We start from the raw sequence: 18841 nt of genomic DNA on the forward strand, positions 1-18841 counted from the left end.
GACATGAACGATAACGAAAAGAAAAAAGTGAGCCAAGGACATTGGGTGGCTTTGTTGGTGGCGTAACTGGTGTGATGATGATTGTGAGCCTGACATGTTTATACTTAAATCAATTTGTACTTTTGCAATTGAGGCACTGTCATGCCTTTTATGCCCTTCATGGCCATTTTAATGTTCTTGCAGTGCTAATTCTTCTGCTTCTGTGGTGAGGACCCAGTAGAAAGAGGCTTAGTTGGTGATCAGTCATAACAAGGCAAATATTCATTATTCGGCACCAAAGGGACCTGTGTTTCTTCTCAAGACTGTTTGTTTTTTTCTCGTTTTCAGTCAACCAAACGGGGGAAAAAAGTATAAACCATGTGATCTGAAGCTGTCATCCTCTGAGCTGTTTAATTTTTTTAACCCTTGCTCTGGGAGTCGAAATGGAAACTCCGAAAAGTTGATGGAAATAAACAGCAGGCGGACTCGTAAAACACCTGTTTGCAGTATGGGGGCCTGAAAGCGGGAGTTGTTAATAGCCAGCCATAAATCGCTCACTCCATTGTTCTGTCACCAAGTCGCAGGCCTGCATTTCTCTGTGGGATTCATGAGGTAAAACTTTGTTGAAAGTATAACCCCCCTCCCCAACTTTGCTTCTTTGACATCAAACATTTGAAAGCATCAATCGCCGGGCGCACCATGTGCACCTTTGAAACTAAAAAACGAACTTCTGAGCTGTGACACAAACATGCAAATCGCCTTTTGAATTTTGACGTCTTTGCAAGTGATTTTCACATAATCTACATAAAAACATTTCATAAATTTGAATGAAAAATGACTGTCTTCTATATTGTAGATTAGTCACAGCCTTTCAACAGAAGCTTTTTGGTGGAGTGCTGATATTGAGAGTAATGTTTGCACAGAAAAACACACTGATTTATCAGAATTTAGCTGCTGTTGACCTATTCTGAGGGCTCGAGAGTGCCAGCAGAGAGGGGTCTTTTTCCTAATCAGTCTTTTGACAACAAACACAAGCTGTTTGGGCCACAGAAAGCATTGAAGGTGTGTGAATGTGTGTGAAGAGTGCATTCATGTCTGTGTCACCTGGACAGCCTGAGTAAATCCCTGTAGACCTGTGGACGTCTCAGCTGTCTCACTGATACAAAGTCTGACAAACAAAGAAGGAGGCAGAGAAATTGCAGGCGGGGGGGGCGGAAAGAGCAGTCGGAACAGACAAGCCTGGACGGGACAGGAGGGAGACCTCTGGCCCTCCACCACCAGTCGTCTCTCAGCTCGGACGAGGGGCTCGGCTCACTGTAACAAACTGCACAAAGGAGGAGCAGTAGGAGGAGCACAGGGAGGAGAGCTGAACACCTGAGATCAGACCTGCTGATCACTTGCCTGCAGTAAAGGCTCACCTCAGCATTCATGCTCCTTTTAAAGAGCCGATCCTCCGTTGTGAGGGGAAAACATGAAGGGGTTAAAGAAAGAAGAGTCTGTCTCTCTATTGTGTCTCTCATTTGGAAAAGCCCTGATGTTCTTTTTAATTCTTTGCATGCATCAATCATTTTTTAATTCTTAAACAATCATCAGTTTATTTAAATGTTAATCAGATTTCAGAAGGTTAGTGTTTGGTTGAAATGGCAAGGATGTTTTTTTTTTTTTAACCCAGATTAAATTATGGTTAAAATTTAAATTATGTTGCACCAAACTTTAAAACTAGCTTCAAATTAAAAATTAATTAATTCTTTAATTTGAACATGTCTGTACACCTCAGTTTAGTTTTTATTTTAAAGATTAAATTTAGTTCTGGTGTACCAAAACTCTAAACTCCACTTTAAACAGTGATCTAGTAGCCTTTTACCTTTAAAATGAATATTGAGTAAAATAATCAAGTTCATCTGAGAAAGTTAAAACACAACACACAATCTAATAAAGTTTTATGATTCATCTCTTCTTTCTTTCTCCTCAGTTCTTAATTCACCCAACAAATTTTTCTCAAAGGAGGCACCAGGAGAAGCCTAACGAGGCTAACTGACTTTTTAGCTCGCTCACAAACAATTTTAAACTTTTTAAAAAACATTTTTTTAGCTAGCTATCGACCAATATAACATTTTGTTAACTTTTGTTAAGGAATACAGAGCAGCCTCAAGTTAACAGTTTTTCCTGTTCTTTTATACTTAATGGGTCCCAACAGCACTCAAATTAATTCTTATTGATTTATTTATTTATTTTAATTCGGGTAAGCATGCATCACCACATTGATTACATCCAAACTTTAATTTCAGTTTACATACATTACATACATTACATACAAACTTGAATTTACTAGATTCATTTTTAATTGTGCAACAAAGCTCTGCTTAATTTTAAATATAGATAAACTCATCTTAAACTTAGTTTTGCTAAACAAAAGATTGAATTAATCTATATTGTTGCAACCCAGTCAAAAATGTGAACCCACTCTCCTGCCTGCTAAAAGAAGAATGCAAAGATACACGTCTGCTTTAAAGAGTAGACAGAGTAAAACAGAAAAAGACAGGGGCCACAGCTTTTCTACATTCTCTGTCTAGTTAATGTTGGGAGGCTCTAATAAAAAGCCACCATGTGCCAATTGAGCGCCTACAATTAACAGATTAGAGTGATAAAGAGGTTGCATGGCTGCAAGGCACGGGGCCGCCTCCCCGGGCCCTCAGGGCTCCGTGATGGGCAGGAGCAGGACGGGGGGGTTGAACCACTGATGAAGGGCCCAGATAATCTCTTCCTCCCTCCTTCTCTCTCCCTCTCTCGCTCTCTCTCCCTCTCCCTCCTCCCACTGCCCTCCCCTCTCACTTCTCCACCCCTCTCCCCCACCGCCCCCCACCCCACCCAATCCCTCGCACTCCGTGCCCTGGAGCACCTTTCGCAAATACCTGCTCAATATTCTAGTTGGGGGTGCAGCAGTGGTGGTGGTGGCGGCGGTGGTGGTGGTGGGGCATGTGGTGTGTCTGCAGAGGGGAGATACAACACACAAAAAAGCCGCTTGAAACAAAAAGCGGAACATCTGCTAAAGCGATTGCGAGGTAAATATGTTTGACAATTATTGTTTACAGTGACAGTGGTAACAGTTTCAACACCCAAATCAAAACCCCACCATTTCTCTATTTGCAGTGAAACAGATGGGCCTACAGCGATCCATTAGCAACCTGTCAAAAGCTTTATTCTCAACTTACTTTTATGTCTTTGCTTCTTTGCTGTGTGACTGAGGAGAGGCACTATTTGGGCATAATGATTATTATCTATTTGCCCAGCATAAATCAGATACCTACTGCTCATTGTGTATATTATTTTTTGTCTTGCTCTTTCTTTACTTTCTTCTCCTGCCAGTGTTTACTATTCAAGGAGAGCTGCTTGAGTCCACATTTGTTTCTCCCTCTTCACATATTATTGTATTATTGATGGCGATACACTCTATGTTACACTTGAAAGAACCTGCGTAACGATTTTTCACTGCTCGTTGTTTTTGTTTGTTTGCTTCGGCAGAAAAAAAAAATCTAATCCATTTGGGGCATTTCTTATTATTCAACAGTGAGTGAGATTATTCAACAGTACAAATTATTAACCAGTTGCCTCTTTCATCCTGCTGTCTATGTTCCCACGCTACCTTGAGAGATCAACATGAGCCGTTATGAGCGAGCATGCAAAGCGAGTAGTTTGAATACCATGATGTGAGGACCCTAATCAAATCAATTGGCAGAGCTGTTGAAGCATGGGAGGTGCTAAACTTTTCCCTCCATTTTTACATTCACTGTAAAAGAAAAAAAAATCATACAAGAATTTAGTGGAATCAACTAATCTTTTCTCATTAACTTACCGTTTGATTTATTTAGATTAGTTAAATTTGAAATTTATTTTCGTAACTAGAACTTGAGTTAAATGAAAGTATTGTACAGAGTTCAATCAACTCATTAAATTAGGTTTCTAAAGAAACATGATCAGCATATTAGCAGACTTCCCAGCATGCATTGAGTTAAATGTGAAACAAAAAACTGACTTTTCAAACTGAATTATCACACTTACTTGACTACAAAAGTTTATTTGCTTTGAATCGTTACAAAATTACATCAACTTGTCTTTTCAAATTAAGTCGACTCAAAATTTTAAGGCAGCCTACACACTAACTTTTTAAGTTAAAAAAAAAGTTTTTGTTTTTCTCTTTTTACAGTGTTGTCTTACACAAGGCATATAACATAAGGAACAAAATCAAATGAAAAATACGTCAGGCTTTAGGAAGAGCAAGAAGGATATTTTAGCTGCTTAGGAACAGGATTCGGAAGCGTGTGTGTGCGTGTACGTGCACGCCAGCATGCGCGCATCTGTCACTGTCTGTGAGTGTACATCAACAAAGACTCAGGCGTTATCTACTGCTACCCCTGTCACCATTTTTCCGCAGCACTGTACAGCTCTAAATACGCTCAATCAAATAATGTGTTGGGAATAATTAACCCCAGAGCCCCCATTGGTTCTAATTGGCACCTATTAGAGAGCTGTATGATTCCTTGATAAACACCGAGGAGAGAGAGCAAATGGCAGCAGTGGTGGGCGGAGGTTTGATTGGTAAGCAAAGTGCGGGAGCGATGCATACCGGGGGTAACCAACATTTAATTATCAATGAGGTTTTCGCAACACTTTAGAGAGGCCCCGGGCATCGTTTCCTTCAGTAGTAGTAATGGGCTCTTTTTAATGGAACTTGTGTTAAACACGGTGCTGCCACTGCAAAGCTTTGGCGTTCAGCCCCAGCCCTTAGTTGTGGCTGCTTTAATTTAGGTGACTACTGAAAGAAGACGGAGCTCATTTGGGTTACACACTTTGAAAGTGTGCACCAGGGCCACAGAGGAAGATAAAGAGGATGCCCATAGTCAATTCACATAGGCTGCATTTACATTTTCTCATTTGTATCTGCTTTGCAACTTCTATTCAACTTGCATCCAAGAGGTTCAGAGTAGTCTGCTAGTTAACTATACTATATATGAGTGTGCACAGTTCTGACTAAATTAAAAATCAAATAATACATTATTAAAACAAATAATATAAAATAAAGACCTTGAATACGCTCAAATATACTAAATATAAAAAAGATGCATATGACTTGGGGACAAGTCTACTACAATGACAATATACTGTATGTACATGGTAGTACCACATTGCGCAGGTGGTTTAAAAAGGTGTATTTCAAATATTTGTCTTTAAAGCTACAATAAGTATGAGTTTTCAGCTGGTTATGAAACAGTTTCAGTTTTTATACTGATGCCTCCATATGACCTATATAAGCAAACAACACCATCAAGGAGAAAAGTGGTTATTTCTATATAGCTATAATGACTGAGTTGGACTGTCCTTGACATCACAGAAAATGACCCTGTGTTTATATTTTCCTGGGTTGCATGTTGCATGAAGTTGCATGAAGTAGTACCTTAGCCAGTTTAAATGAAGCAGTTTCATATGAAAATTTCATTTTTGACATTATATTTTGTGGTTATTACAGTGGAAGGACTACCTCTTTTGTCCAGAGGAGACTCCAAAATCAACAAAAAACAAATGTTCCTTTAAGCTTTAATTAGCAGGAAGTGGTTTTAAATGAGCACAGGTTTCTATTCTGTGCTTCTTGTAGATGTTTGTCTTCTTAGCCCACTGCGTGCGGTGCAAGAAGCATTAAAACACAAATGCTGAGCTGGCTAGCTAAGACAAATGGCTAATCAGCAATATAATTCAGAATACTTCCCTGACTTCTGCGGAGATTTGCTACCACACATAAATATCTTGAGTTTGGCGGCATCTCTTTTTAGACTGTATGCAAATGTTAGTGTAACTGCTTTTTTTTTTCTTCTTCTTCTTCTGTTATATTTCCAGCAGATTCTAGCACTGTGGCAAAAATAGTTCCATGTGACAGTAGTTCTGTATTTAAAAATAAAGGTTTTGGAGGTAAAAAGTAAAACTGTCGAGTGTTGATTTAATACTAAAAATGAAAAGTAAATGATAAAAAATGTTGACAACAACATATGCAAAGGGCGGACCCATGAACTCTGTTTGGTGAGAGTTTGGAGGAGACTGAAGGAATGTGGATCGGAGGACTGGTGGGACACACAAATGCACAAACCGCTCTCCAATTATATTAATAGGATTTTTCCTTGAATTTAAGAAAATACCATATTCTGGTCTCTATTCAAAGCACTACAAATCGTTGTATAATAACATTTTAACTTTTGAGCCACAGCAGTGGAGCCACGCTGTTTTAAATTATGTGTGGTTGAGTGTCACTCCAATGTCAAACTCCACCCGCTGTTACCACAGTCATTAATGTGGTTTCCCAATAAGACCAGTGAGAACTTTATGTATGTCATTTGACTTCTCCACCAAACAAACTCTCTTATATTCTATATTTGACCCATTCGTTTACCCTATAGTGTCAAAAATACCTTTTTTTTCTCTTTTCTTTTGAATGTGTGTTTTATAAACATGCTGGCGTGTCATGAACTGACTGTCATGAGGGCTCAACATGTTACCAGACTCGCTATGTACTTTGAACACTGTGAGTTCAAAGCAAATGAACATCCATTATTAGAGTTTATGTCCCTTTCTTCTTCATATTAAATCATACAATCTGGAAACAGTCCAATAAGCTATTTGTAAAGGATCAATGGTAAGGATTTATCACTGTTAATTTTTAGATTTAGTTGACTTATTATTTTCAGTTTGATTCATATTAGTTTCATTCATTTCACACGGGCATATCATCAAGGCAATGGGTAGCAGCCAATCAGAGCACAGTATGGCAGAACAGTCACCCCACGCCCTCTGCAGATCTAACCGGTTCATTCTACGGTAACAAAAATACAACATTTCTCATTATCAGGTGATCACAGACTAATTAAAACATTCTTATGCATATTATATCCAATATCTGCCATATTCTGACAAAAAATCTCAGTAAATGTGGGACTTTAATGAAACATTGGTGGGGAAAAAATCAGGAAAAGGCAGCTTTTACTGTGAAAGGTAGTGGCCGGTGCTGGTGCTGAACTCAAAATTTCAAATTTCTTTTTGGTTATGTGTTAATTACAGACAAGATTCAACTAATAAGCACACTAACCAGTGCACGCTTTTTGATGGGATGAGTTTTTTTTATTGTTTATTTAATTATGTCTTTTGTAGTTTGTGTACAATAAGCATATAATTTGGCACAACTTTTGATTTAATGTGAGTTCTTCTTTGAACACAGGCCTGTGTCTGGGGTGCCAAATGGAAGCACATGCAAGGAGGGTCTGCTCTGTCTATGGACCCCCCCAGCCCACAAACCCCACTGTCTGACTGTCTATTTACTCCCCTGATACAGACAGTTAATAGTTTGATAAATCAACCACAGTTTGTTTGAAATAAATGTGAAAAACATGAAGAATCATAAGAAGCTACAGTCTTTACTGAATGTCACTGTGTCACACTATTGCCTGAAAAAAGACAGAGCAAGCACCATTCATAACCAAAGTCATCAATCACCTTATCTCACATAAACTTGATTGAAACACTGTATTTTTTAACTATGTTTAAGGCTACAAATATATGTGAATCTGAGTTTGGAAATCAGTGCCCTGAGAGGGTTCAGGGACTGGCTTGGGCTCTGGCCTTCGTCCGACGCCTGAGGCTTCATCCTCCTCTTCCACTAGCACTTGCACTGGGACCAGCGCTGGGGCAAAGGGGCTCGGGGCAGAGCAAAGCCCAAGTCTGACCCAGTTTTCGGGGGGTTCTTGATAGCAGACAGCTGGGAGTCTCAGGGTAACCCTCCATCAACACCAGCTCCTGTAATCCGGCCTAGCATGTGCCAATCAAGGCGAATGCGATGACAAGCTCGTGATGACACGGCCATCGTCCTCTCTCCTCTCTTCGCTGCCTGGACATCTCAAACGCAGGAAAACATCCCAGTGATTATGGCATTTCAGTGTCAACTGGCATGTTGAGTTTGGCCTGAGCCTCAAGATTGACAATGGAGAGACAACATGTTTGTGAGCTTTGCAAAGTTTATTGGGAAAGGTTGAGGTCTTTGGCACACAAGTGTTCAGTGGTATTAGATGAAACTTGTTTGTGGAAGCAAACTATCAGATCACATTTACATCCATGAAGCTTCTGAAAACCATGAACCATGAGAGAAAAATATAATCATACTCAAGTTAATACACAAGACAACTTCAGTGCAAACTTCAACTAGATTTAAACACTGTCAGAAAATGCATTTCAGTAACGCTTTACATTATGGTGCTTGTGATAAACCTTAGTTAATAGGAAATAAGGCCCTTATGAGATGTTTATTCATATTAATATGTATTAATAAGGCTATATAAGTTTGCTGATTATAAGACATGTATAAGCACTGAAACCTGGTAACAGTTTATGGACTGCTTTACAGTGTTAATAAAAGCCTTATGAGTTTCTTATAATTGTTTTTAATACAACAAAATCTTGTTCGCTAAAATTAATAAATGTCTGTAATGCTATTAAGAACAATTATGAGAAACTCATGAGGCTTTTATTAACATTCTTGTTATCAAGTGTTAAAAATAGCATCATAAACAAGTTTATTGTTAAATTATAAGACATTTGTAAGCACTTATAAGAAACCGGTTAAGAGGTTATAGACTGTTTAAGAGAGTTAATAAGAGCCTTTAGAGTTTCTTGTAATTTTTTTTAATCATATTACGAATGCATTCATTAACTAATTTATCCATTATGTAATTGCTGAACTTTTACTAATCTTTTGTTATTGCTTTATTAAATTTTCTTCATACTTTATTACGCATTAATTAACAGTTAACTATGCACTTATTAACTGTTAACACATATTGGTGTTAATAAGTATTTTATAAGGGCCTAATTACCTATTAACTAATGCTTATCAGAAGTACCTTAAATATATATATAAAGTGTTACTTACAGTCCTTATGAAAAAAGTGCCATGAAAGTTCACACTTTTTTCCCTCCATTTTGAAAATGGTCTTTTCCATTTTCCAGCTGTCAGGAGGGAATCCTTTTTCTGGACACTCACATATAAGCATACTGGAAAACGAGAGAGCGAGATAGTGAGTGTGTGTGTGAGAGAGAGAGAGAGCAGCACATCTGACAATCCACTGGCATGAAAGTGAGCCCCTCAAGCTAACAAATTCAGAGAGAAAATTACAGTTTTGCGCGTTTGTGTCAATATGCATGTCAAAAGGTAATTGGGAAATTGTTCTGCAATGTCAAGTCCTGTTGGCAGTGTTTAGCCTGTGGTAAGATCAAAACCATTTCTTCACAGGCTCCGAGAGGCCAGACCAAGCTCTCTAACTCTCTCAACCATACAAGACTCCCCTTTAAGCTAATAATGTGGCTGTTTATCGTAAAGTTATTACATTATTATCAGCTGCTCACAGGATCTACTGGAAATGACAGAAAAAAAACTTTATTGTACTTCTGTGCTGTCATGAACAATTACAGTGTTCATGAAAAGGCATTTTATACCCATAAGAATAATTAACAATTCAACTGGTCACCTTCTGCATTCGTTTCATTTGTGAGAATACAATAAAGTCTCATGATCGGCCATGTTTGTGTGGATTTGGAAGTAATTCCAGGATAAAGATTGAAAATGCACAGTTACAGCCAGTGTTTTTAGAGTGCTGTGTCATTATTGACATTAGCTTAACAACTCAGCTCTTTTCTTCATCCCCTGAAACAGAAACATCTGAAGCAAAACCACTGTGAAGAAACAGTTGGAGAATGAGCATTAAATAATGAGAAATTCATTTATATCATTTAAAGTGCATTGTTTTCTGATGGTGTAAATCTCAAGATTTTTATCCATTTTAGGTTGTATTCTACTAACTGTGAGCAAAATATTTGACCCTGACCTCAGGCAAAGTAATTTTAATACATTTTTATCGGCCAAAATAACAAAATTCAACTAAATACACGGCATGTCATTTTTATGAGAAACAGGAATGTTACAAAAAGAAAGGACTGTCTTTATATTGCACAGCACCATGAGAACACACCAACAGAAATCGCCTACAGTGCCACTATGAAACGTCATACAGAAATTTAGTGGAATCACCTAATCTGTTCTCATTAACTTAATGTAAATTTATATGTTTTAATTTTAAAAAAATGAAAAAAAAAAAAAAGCTAAACAATTTAAATTTTCCTTTTTTCTATTTTATCATTTCAGAACTTAAAATCAAAAGACAAAACATGAGTAATTCTGACTTGGAGCCTTTGAGTCAAATGATTGTACCGCTGTGAGTTGACTCAACTTATAAAATTTAGTTTTGAAAGAAACTTGATCAGCATATTAGCAGATTTGTCCAGATTCCCTAACCCCATTGCTTAGTCGGTTCAACTTAAGATCTTAAGCTTACTGAACTTTTATGTTGACTTAACTTAACTCAATTGGTTTTACATTTTCAAAACTCACATGACAGCTCTGAACCAGTTATTCAAACCACAACCAGTTAACTCACATCTTCAAGGCAGCAGGGGAACTCATTTTTTTTATGTTGAACCTGCTTAATTGGTTTACAGTGTGCAGTTTCATGATATTTTGGCATATCTTATTCTTTCATTTCAATTTCCAGATTTATTATAAAAGCTTTCCTCTAACATTGAAAACGTGTACAAGGGTCACTGTACCATAAGGTGCTGTTAAACTATCAAAGAAGAGTTTTGGTTAATTTTGGTTTCAATAAAACTTTTAGGATAAATGCTTCTCATGGGGTTTTTCACTCTGTTATGTCTGGAATTCTTACATAATTAAAGTTTGTAAATCTTTAGCATGACAGAAAGTAGAAGATATTGAAGACAGGCTCAAAATTATGAAAATCAATACGTTGGAATACGTTGGCTTTCAAAGTCTGTTAATCGTCAGAGGGACTTTTGTAAATTTAAATTTTTCATTTGAAGGGATTCAACACTATACAGAAGCTACATTTTTATTCTTAAAGGGTAATGATTTGGTCTTGATCAGGCATGGTGCAGTCTTTATACTCCATATTTCCTCATGCAAATACAAAATACACAGGAATTTAGTGGAATCAGCTGATCTTTCCTCATTAACTTCACATAAATATAGTTTTTATTCATCTCAAATTAATTCAACTTGAAAATGCACGTTTTTATTTTCATACTGCTTCAGAACTTAAAAACATGAGTTGGTCTGACTTGATGAGTTGAATAAATGCACTGCTGTCAGTTCACTCAAATCATCTAATTAAATTTCAAAAGAAACATTGTCAGACAACTCTGAACTGATTATTTAACCTAAGTTCAATCAACTCACATTTTTAAGGCAGCAGGGAACTTTTTTCTACGACAAGGAGTAATAATTACATCAGATCATTTAAGGTAGGTTCAACTTAAAATCATAGGTAATGGTAAAAAGAACCCTCCACAATCTCTAAAGGTTTAGACATCATGTGTTCATGAGTGTTGGCTTGAAACTGATTCATGACCTCCATCTCTGAATGTCACTCTTCACTGTAAATAAATGACAATCAATAACATGAAAGAGATTAAAGCAAAAAGTGTTAATTCAATGAGAACATGACGATAAAAGGATGAAAAGATGATGATGATGATGATGATGATGATGATGATGATGATGATGATGATGATGATGATGAAGGACACAAGGGTCATGATTTAAAAGACCTGAGAGTACACAGGACATCTTCTCCACATACACACCAACAACAGATTTGGAATTTGCCGAGGGTCCTTTAGAGTTGGATTCACTTTATTCTCCATTTAGACTGAAGTGGACATTTATTTTGTCACTAGGTCCACCTTTGATCAAAAAATTACTTGCAATACCGAAAGAACCAACAGCAGAAGACATTTCCAAAAAACAAATAGCGGCGTCTGTGTGACTTTAACACCAAACATCAGTCTCCTCTACCTTTAGATCTAAAGATAAATATCATAGTCGCTGCACAAGTGTTTTCTTTCCTGCTGGATGAAGTAAAAACTGGCTGACCCGAAGGCAGAAGCAAACCCATATGGACAGAATGGGCCCTATCACCTGAAATTAGAGTTTTAGGTCCCAATCAACCTGGAAGCTTCAGGGAATGAGGTCCATAGTATGTGTCACATTTCTATATAAATTTCTTTTTGTTTTTGTTTTTTTGTTTTGAAAAACAGACAGGTTTTAGGAACAAAAATATATATTTGTCTTCAGATTCCGAGAAATCTCCAATAGCAACGTGGATGCAAAGTTTTGCCCCCTAAAATGTGTTTAGGTTTTTAAGCAGCTGGATAAAAAGTGCATGTCCAGCAAAATGTGTAGGAGTCAAAAAGTGAGCTACTTTTTTTAAAACTCTGGTTAATGTTATGAATAACAACTTCAGGTAAGTTTAAAGTGACCTTAAAGCACTTTATGGTGTTTTGTATTTCTTATCACAACAATATAATATATTATATTCCTCTCTTTGATATGGTGAGCTTTTATAAATATGTACAGTATATTCACATATACTTTGTTTGTTTATTTGTTTATTTGTTTGTTTAGTTTCACTATATAAAATTAATGCTTTTTCTGTTTTGATCAGCATCGACTTTAATGGATTTCATACTTTCTTTATGCACTCCAAAAAAAAAATGGCTCAACTTAAAAGAATTAAGGTACCAGTTTTCATGTATCTTTTTCTGGTAATTTGAACTCAGCCATTACTGAGATTAATGTCATGGCAGTTTTATAGTTAGACTAAGTTTAGTCAAGTATCTAACTTATTAACATGACTTGTTTTGTCCTCATAGTTAATTATTTGAATCAAAGAATATTTATCAAAACGTTTTAGTGTATTTAAATGACACATTATTATTATTATTATTATTATTATTATTATTATTATTATTATTATTATTATTATTATGTTTGGAGGCGTACGGATAAATAAATAAATGCCCAGTAAAATATGTAGTAACTCAAAGAAAGAAAAGGAGAAAAAGAGAGAGGGAAAAAGAGAGGGATGGATGGAGAAGGAGAGACAGAGGCGGGGGGTGTATACCAATCGTTAAAGGGCCAAGCCAGTGAGTTGATTAGGTTCGGGAGAGAGAGAAGCTGCTGCGGCTTTCTTTGCGCACAGACAGAGTATAAGTCCTTTATCATGGGGAGGCACCGGCGTGGCCCCGAGCTATTGCTGGCCTGAAGCAAAGTACCAGAGAGAAGGAAAAAAGAGAGAGAAAAAAAAAAGGAGGGGGGGGGGGGGGGGGTCTATCATCAAACTTCATAATAACGCTTGGGGTTTGCCACAGCTGCGCAGTGACCCTTTTATTTTGCTGTGATGGAACAGATAGCTCACTATGAAATAGTGTGAAATTATCATGTCTATTAATTCAGTCAGACATCCACGGCTCTCCGCTGCCACCCCCCCTTTACCCCCACCCACCCCCCTCTCTCTGTCTTATTCCTTATCCGTGGAAATATGTGATTTCCTAGCAAATGCTACATTTTACTAGAGTGATTTTTCATCGTTGATTCACAGAAAATAAGACAAAGGATGACATGGGGCGTTGAAGCACAGGGTGTCTGCCTGTGTACAGATCACAACACATGCAGGCCGATGATGTACACTTTCATCTACTTTTTACACTTGCAGGAGAAACTGTGTGTGCAAATTCATCACAGGGACACAGATATATTTGTTCCACTATCGAATCACCTTTTGTAATGAATACAATCATTTAAAGTCAGATAACAAAACTCGGCTCAGTGGGACCAGTTCAACACTGGCTGTTTGTCCACCTGCTGTTTGCACCAACATTTCTCAAATTATTTTAACCAGATTTTCAATTTTTGCTCACTGAATTACAGTGAGTTTAAATAAAATCATTTGTATTAGTCTTAACTGTGAGACTCCTGTCAATTCTTTTTGTCTTTTGCTGACACCAAATTGGTGACATTGCCCTGCAGAAATCAGAGCAAGTTATAATCAGCTCTGTTAACTTTCTGGTTGGATGAGCAAGTTGATTTTCATTTCTTGACTGAATAATTGTCGGTGCTAAAATACCTAAAATAGTCTAAGGCGCTGGCCAAAGTCCGTTTATATTAATATTAATTCATAGCTTATTAATTTAATTAAATTACAGTTGTAATATTCTCAGCATTATTATTATTATTATTATTATTATTATTATTATTATTATTATTATTATTATTATTATTAGTTTAAATTGGCCTTAGCTGTGACGCTGCAGATCATGTCAATTGTCACACACAACATATTTCTGCAGCCATTGCTTTGCCGAAATCAAAGCTAAGTTATAATCAGCTCTGTCAACTTTCTGCTTGGATGACCAACATGATTTTCCCTTCTTGACTGAATAATGCTCTGTGCTCTGAATCTGTGAAAAATACCTAAAATAGTCTGAGGCGCTGACAAAAGTCACCGAAAAGTCATTTTCATTTGTAGTCATTGCTCATGCGACCGTTTTGCCAATAAAGGCTGCCAACGTGGTGCACTGACTGTCAATATTAATGAAGGTGGTGCTCCAAATATGATGACCTGACAGCAACAACAACACGAGGGGGGAAATAAAAAAAAAAAAAACGCCTTTTAAAGGATGTGGCTGTGTGCTTATGAAGCGTGAGGGTCTGGTTTGATAAAAGGTCTGGGGTTTGATACACAGAGAGAGGCAGAGAGAGTTGATTGAAATGGCGTGTGCCTGGCTGACGGGAGCCAGTGAGGGACAAAGCCCCTGCGAAGCCACGGCCACTCGAGCAATTATTCCTCCACGCTGCATTTGGATTAGTGCAATGGAAAGAAGCATATGTTTGGCCCGGGGCGACACTCCCCCCCTGGCTGACTGCAGAGGATGCAGGCAGAGACACAGAGAGACAGGCACAGAGAGAGAGAATGACTAAAACTAGAATATAAACTGCATTAACCGAGTGGGGAAACATTAACGCAATTTTAATCCGCCCTTTTTTTTTCATATATTTGGGATACACAAGCCCATGAAATTGGCAGACCTCAGTGCTTGATAGACGACAGGAGGACAACAATGATTCCTGATAAGTGCTGTCACAGCGCACAAACGGTGTTTATTGTTTATACAGCGTTGATTGAGAAAATATTAAAAATACGGGAAAATCTATTTTTTAAGACTTAAAAATAATTAATTAATAAGTGTGCGTATATATATGTATATATACATATATATACATATACACACATGTACATATATATGTGTATATTGTATTTTAAAAATAAATTCGTAGTTTATGCGCACCTGAAGTTAAGAAACGCCAAAATATTGCGACCAAAAATGGATGATTTAATATTTCATAGTTCTCACCAAACCAAATCTAATTGACATCACTGTGACAACAAATACAAAAGAACAGTTCTGACTCTTCAAATGTTCAAATTTAATTTTATAGTAAAGACTTATAAGGTGAAGTAAAGTTCATCAAAAAACTTTTTATTAAAAAGATATTATCATATATATTTATAAATTAAGATACCAATATAGACTGATAAAATTGCAATAGGCCAAAATTGGGTGAAAATCTCAGACCTGATTTTATCATAAAACATAAGCTCCATCTATCTATCTACTGCAGATGTCAACTAAAAACTAATCAAACACACCTCTCATCTCCTCATTTCTGTGGATGACTGTGCATGGAGCTCCAGTGGCTATCATCAGGAGTCCTTTGTTTATTCAAAGTCACTTAATGTTTTCTAATCGATTACCTAATGTCTCAAGTAATCAGGGGTGATTTGATGATTTGGTGCAGTCATTGACCTCTCTTGGCTTCTGAGCCCTGGCTCGCAGAGTGGGCAAGGGGCCCATAGGGGGTCAGCGCCAGGCAGGGGGGCCAAAGCCCCAAATGACGGCTGATGTCAGAGTTGAGGACAATTAGCCATTTTGCGCTTCATTGCAAACTTTAAAGTCCCATAATTCGATTGCACCGATAACCGTATCAAATGTCATTTAGAGGAGCCCTGCGTCTTGTCCAAGCCACTTATTATTAAGCCCACAGTTTGAAATGCGCCGTTGGTAAAACATTTGATACTAGAAGCCGTAATTGACAGCACTGTGTTCGCAGAAATTTTGTCGATAAAGTGACCATCTGCTCTCCATCATTTGAGACGTTGTCTCTCTGAGTATTTCTGGAACATCAACATCTTTAGTCCATCAAAATCCTATATCAAAACATCTCTGCTCCATCAATAAGGAAAAACTTTCCAGCGCTGTGAGGACACTAATCCTCTGCAAAGGCGGAGATTTTTTTTTCCCCCAAACTGATCATCTTTAAACAATCACTTCAATCTCCATCTGATCCCTGTGTTTAAATGCCAGGAAGACAGCTGCGCTTAAATCAAATTCCAATCATACCAATGAAACATTTGTGTCAGTGCAGTGAACAAATCTGGGCCTTGTAGCCCTCTTGCCCCGTGTCTTCTTCCCATACAGGCAGGCAAGCAGCTCCAAAGCATCGCCTGCGAGCGTTCCAGTGCAGACTGTTGTAGTGATGGTGCTACAGGGTAATTAGGCCATGCAGACAGTCCCCCTCTCACCAAGCAATGATCTCAGCAGCAGCATCAACTAAATACTTTCTGACCACAAACATGGCTGTTTAAAGCGGATGGGACACATTTGCACATGCAGGACTGATGAGCGCAGCAGCTGGTTGGAGATGAAAAGTTGCGCTATGAGCCCGACAGACAGTGATCAATAGAGGGCGTGGACCATGAAAAATAAATATGTTCACAAGCATTAAAATAATCCTCGACACGTGCGTCATTTCTTTAAAGCTACTACAACTAACGCTCATATATTGCTGATTTTGGAGGCTTCTCTGGGCAAAAGTGGTAGTGTTAACACAGTAAACCAGAAAATATAATGTCAAAAATAAAATTATCAACTGGCTAACGTGGTACTGGCGGTAAATCATCTGATTTCTGAGCCACTGACCCGGTAGCAGGCATTAAGAGCAACTATAGAAACAGCCAGTCTTCTCACTAATGGTCTCATTAGCTTATGTATGTCATACACAAGCACAATTGAAACTGTTTCATAACCAGTTAAAAACTCCTTGTAGTAGCTTTAAATTTGCTGCTACAGCTTTTGATTTAAAGTAAGATTTGTGTCAGACTGAAGTGCACACACGCTCTATCCACAGAGGTGGTTTAACTGAGTCTGTCTGTGTTTGTCCTTCATTACATCTCTGCTACAAACTATAAATATCAACAGAGCTGCAGCCCACTGAACCTCACCAGCAGACATATACTGTATGAAATAAATAGATATATATGAAGAGCACTCCACGAACAGACGCTTGAACATCTTAGAGCATCAGCTACCTTAATCACACAAAATGCATCACTTTAACCCCTCCTATAGATTTTATTTCGCATATTCTCCGGAATATTTCATAACAACAGGCCTCACACTTATTAATTACTATACGGGAATCAGATGTAATTGGTTTAGTTGAGACAAGCAGCAGTTATGGATTGAATTAAGCAAATTCAGCAGGGTATTGCTGACTGGCTCTTCAAATTTCAGACCTTCTTGGGTTTTTTTTGTTTTGTTTTTTTGCAAATGACTTTCGCTGTGAGGCATTATGAGAAACCAGTTCTACCTGTTTAAGATCAAATTAGGGGTAAAATTACAATTTTGTATTAAAAAGGTATGGAAATTATAGGCTGGTATCGGTGTAAACAAACGACAGACAATGGGATTTGGAGTTTCTTTAACACCCCCAATTCCATTACACACAGAAAGGCACAATTACAGGCCTTGCGATGCTCCTCATCTCAGACTAATAATACGCACAAATATCCACCATTGTCACAGATACCACTATTTCTAATGCGTTCGTTTCACTCTCAAAAACCTGTTTTCATTCAAGCAAACCCCGATAAATTTATTAAATAACATTAGCATTAATGACACACGTGAGGGGCTTCCCTTCTCGCTAATACCGATGAATGCTGTTTTAATACGATTGTTTTCCCTTAAAGTGACTATTTATGCTTTTTTCCCCCCCTCACATCCACCATAGCAGGAGCAGCCGGGTAGTCTCTCCCCTTTATGAGTGAGCTATTGTGCCTGAGGACAGGATCCCACACACAATCTGAAGACTGAGCCAACAAAAACAGGGCCTGACAGACAATGCCTCGCTTCACCTGCTCCAGCACTGTGCATCGCAATTATGCCAAGGACATGTACAGTTAGGCTTCATTCACCCTCCTGCAAAACAACTGCCTCAGAATTAAACCAGGGGCCCGAGAATCATGCAGATAATAAATATGGCTGCAGAGGAGATTGGAGAAAGAGGGAAGGGGAAGGAGAAGGAGGGGTCGCCCAGTGTTACAATATTTTAAACTGCATGGTTACCAGACAGTGAAATAGGGAAAGCAAGAAACAATACCAAGATGCATATATCACCAGACTGATTCATGCTCCAGACGAGATTGATTTCGAGCTATAAGGTGCCACGCCATCAATATACAATCAAACTCAAATGTTATGCAACGGCCTGCTCTCTGCAGCTCTCTGCACGCAAAATAAAGCAAAGGCCAGCATCAGATTTGCTATTACAGCCAGCGTGATAGCCACATTTATGGACTCACTCAGCCAAACACAACGAAAGGAGACTAAATACCAGTTAGAGCAGGAGATTCGTTATGAAAGTATTATGATTATACCACGAAATATACATAAAGAAAACCCCAGCATGGTGAGCGCTGATTGTTCATTGATTACACTCAGAGGCAAACAACATAACAAATATTTGATGCATGTCTTTGAGTAAGGCTCCAGCACAGAGAGCCAAATATAGCCTATAACA

The sequence above is a fragment of the Lutjanus erythropterus genome, chromosome 21 (genome assembly GCF_056507025.1).
Source record: "Lutjanus erythropterus isolate fLutEry1 chromosome 21, fLutEry1.hap2, whole genome shotgun sequence".
NCBI lineage: Eukaryota > Metazoa > Chordata > Actinopteri > Lutjaniformes > Lutjanidae > Lutjanus > Lutjanus erythropterus.